The sequence below is a fragment of the Epinephelus moara genome, chromosome 2, assembly GCF_006386435.1.
Source record: "Epinephelus moara isolate mb chromosome 2, YSFRI_EMoa_1.0, whole genome shotgun sequence".
NCBI classification, from domain to species: domain Eukaryota; kingdom Metazoa; phylum Chordata; class Actinopteri; order Perciformes; family Serranidae; genus Epinephelus; species Epinephelus moara.
The window spans coordinates 29,399,212-29,402,036 of record NC_065507.1 but is presented as its reverse complement, the minus strand read 5'-3'; the positions used below and the strand labels follow the sequence as shown (position 1 = coordinate 29,402,036).

General features: G+C 38.9%; 1 pseudogene; it reads right to left on the bottom strand.

Annotated features, from left to right (window-relative positions):
• Positions 1–818: 818 nt before the first annotated feature.
• Positions 819–1,924, bottom strand: LOC126404750 (olfactory receptor 52B2-like; annotated as a pseudogene).
• Positions 1,925–2,825: the final 901 nt, after the last annotated feature.

Below are 2,825 nucleotides of genomic sequence, written 5' to 3'. Positions count from 1 at the left end.
GGGGCACATTTGATTGGTGTGATGTGAATGGGCTGTGTAAAACCCACTCCACGCCTTCTCTCCTCCCTCTTTCCGACTTGCGCCGGTAGGAGGGACGGAGGTGGGATAGAGGAGTAGCTGCGCCAGGGTGCACGGTGTGCCAAACTTACAAAATCCGCCTGGCCACACCCATTTGGCGAAGCGCAGGTGCGCTGCGCCTCCGCCGCACCCGGTCTGCAAAACTAGAGCCCATTTTGTGTGTGTGTGTGTGTCTGTGTGTGTGTGTGTCTGTGTGTGTGTGTCTGTGTGTGTGTGTGTAAGGGAGTGCTATACAAATACAGCTTTACTTAGTAACATAATTAATATGAACTATAAATTCAACAGCAAATTTAAGCAGCAAACAAAACTAAAAAAAATAACTGCAAATTGCAAACTAGTCTTAAACTTGGAATTATGATGCATGTCCCACATTTGCAGTGAGTCTTCCCTGTTTTGCAGTTCTTTAGTCACTGAAGTGGCAGCTCAAGTATTTCTATAGGTTTATGCCTTTTGGTTCACAATAATAACATTTCAGGATAAAGAGTGACATTTAGGGTGTTTTCAGAGCCGTCAAATGCAAAACCAGTATATCGCGCTGGATAAACAAACAAATCATAATGTTGCTGCTTACTATCAGCTGTGATTATCTTTATCACAGCTGTGTTAATATTCACTACGAAGAATAACCTCGAGTGATATTGCTTAATTAAAACGTTTAGAGTCCTGTTGAACACAATGAAATTTGGCAACAAATATTTTTATTGCAGTGTCAAGGAAACAACAGGGGTTGCACATTTATACGTTCCTCACACATATGTTTGAGTCAATGTTGAGACATGCACAAGATTTCCACACTGGCTGTGATTCCTGTAGTCCTTCAAATCAAAATTGAAAACTGATTACAACTTGGTCGAACAAGCCTTTCTTTTTAGGTACAGTAACATGCTCTGCTTCAGTTCTGCAGTTTTCAGTCCATATATAATTGGGTCCAGAAAAGGGGGAAATATTAAGACTGACACACCAAGAGCTCTTCTAATGAAAGGGGATGCACTCTCAATACGATGAGCAATGAGTGTAAGCAATGAGTGTAAAGGTAGTATTGATTTGTAAAATTAAGAAAACAACTAAATGTGTACCACATGTTTGTATGGCTTTTCTCCGGGCATCTGTATGATTAGTCATGACACATGTACGCAAGATCTGTGCATATGTGTGTATTATTATCAACAGTGGTCCACCCTGAAGCACAAATATAACAGCCATTCCATAGTAGTTGTTCAATCTGGTGTCCTCACAGACCAGTTTCACTAATGATGGATTGTTACAGTACAAATCCACTATATTTGTCCTGCAAACTTTAAACCGCACAACCAAAACAAACAATGTTAACATCATTGAGAAATTAAGGAACCATATCACAATAATAATTCTGATTAAATTATTTTGACTCATGATGGTATTATACCTTAAAGGACAACATATAGCAGTGTATCTGTCATATGCCATGGCAGTCAAGATCAGCAGGTTTCCTGTACCATAAAAGTGAATCAGAAAACCCTGAGTAATACATGCAGGATATGAAATCACCCTGTTCTGTGTCACAATGCTGAGCAGAAGCTGAGGAAAAAAAGCTGTAGCACCCAACATGTCACTAATGGGCAAGTTGAACAGCAGGATAAACATGGGCTTGTGTAGCTTTTTACTCACAGCAATAGTTGTTAAAACCAACATGTTGCAAAATACAATAATAAAATAAGTAAGTGCACCAAATACAAACGCTGGATAAACATGTGTAGCAGATAAACCCAATGGTGCCAGTGTTAGAAATTCCCCAGCAGATGCATTTGAATACATAATCATACCGTCTTCTTTAGGTTGTTGCCTCATCTATTGAAAGAAATATGTTTCTCAGTACTCAAACTCACACAAACTGATGAAGGATCCTCACCTGAAAGAAATGTTTTTGTTACCAGGCAAAATTTAAATAAAGTTCTATGCACTGATTCAAATGTACTTCTAGCTGCATAACTATTGCAGTATGTTATCTCATCCTCACTGCTCTGAGTTGGAAGGAGCACTGAAAAGACTCTGCCTTTCATTGCCATTTACCATCAACACAAAGATGACTCATGAGGTTTGAGCGCAATACGTCAGCTGGTATGACCAAACTGACATCATGAGAGAAACAATTTATCATGCAATGTGGTTTCAAAATAACCCCGTTTGCAGAATACTAAAGTTTAAATACCATACTTATATCTGGAATATAATTAATTTTATCGCTATTCTAAACTACTGAACACCTGATGAATAAAGTAAATCATTAGGCCCTTAAGTCATTAACTGTTACATTTTTAAAAAGTGCCGGCAAGAGAGTAACAGAGACAGAGAGGTTTCAATGTTGTAATTTTGTGGAGAGACTACCCCTATTGCTTCTCCAGAAAGCAGTGATTTGAGGTGGTGATCAGAGAAACATAGTTGTGAGAAACAGAGGACTGTGGGGATCTGAGTCCATTTATGCTGCCTTTGTCAGTGGTGGGGATCTGAGTCCATTTATGCTGCCTTTGTCAGTGACAACAAGACTGCAGCTGACACGTTGAGTGGACTGAACTCATAGGGAAGGCCTTTACATGTCCAATTCAAATTTATACAAGTGGACAAATCATCTATTTAATCTATATTTATTTGCTCCCACAGAAATAAATTCAACATTTTCCACATGACAAAGCTAGTCTTAATATTTTGGAGCACTGAATTTATATTAATTTGTCTGTCGTCAGTCTTATGTCCAGATATTTCATCCCCAG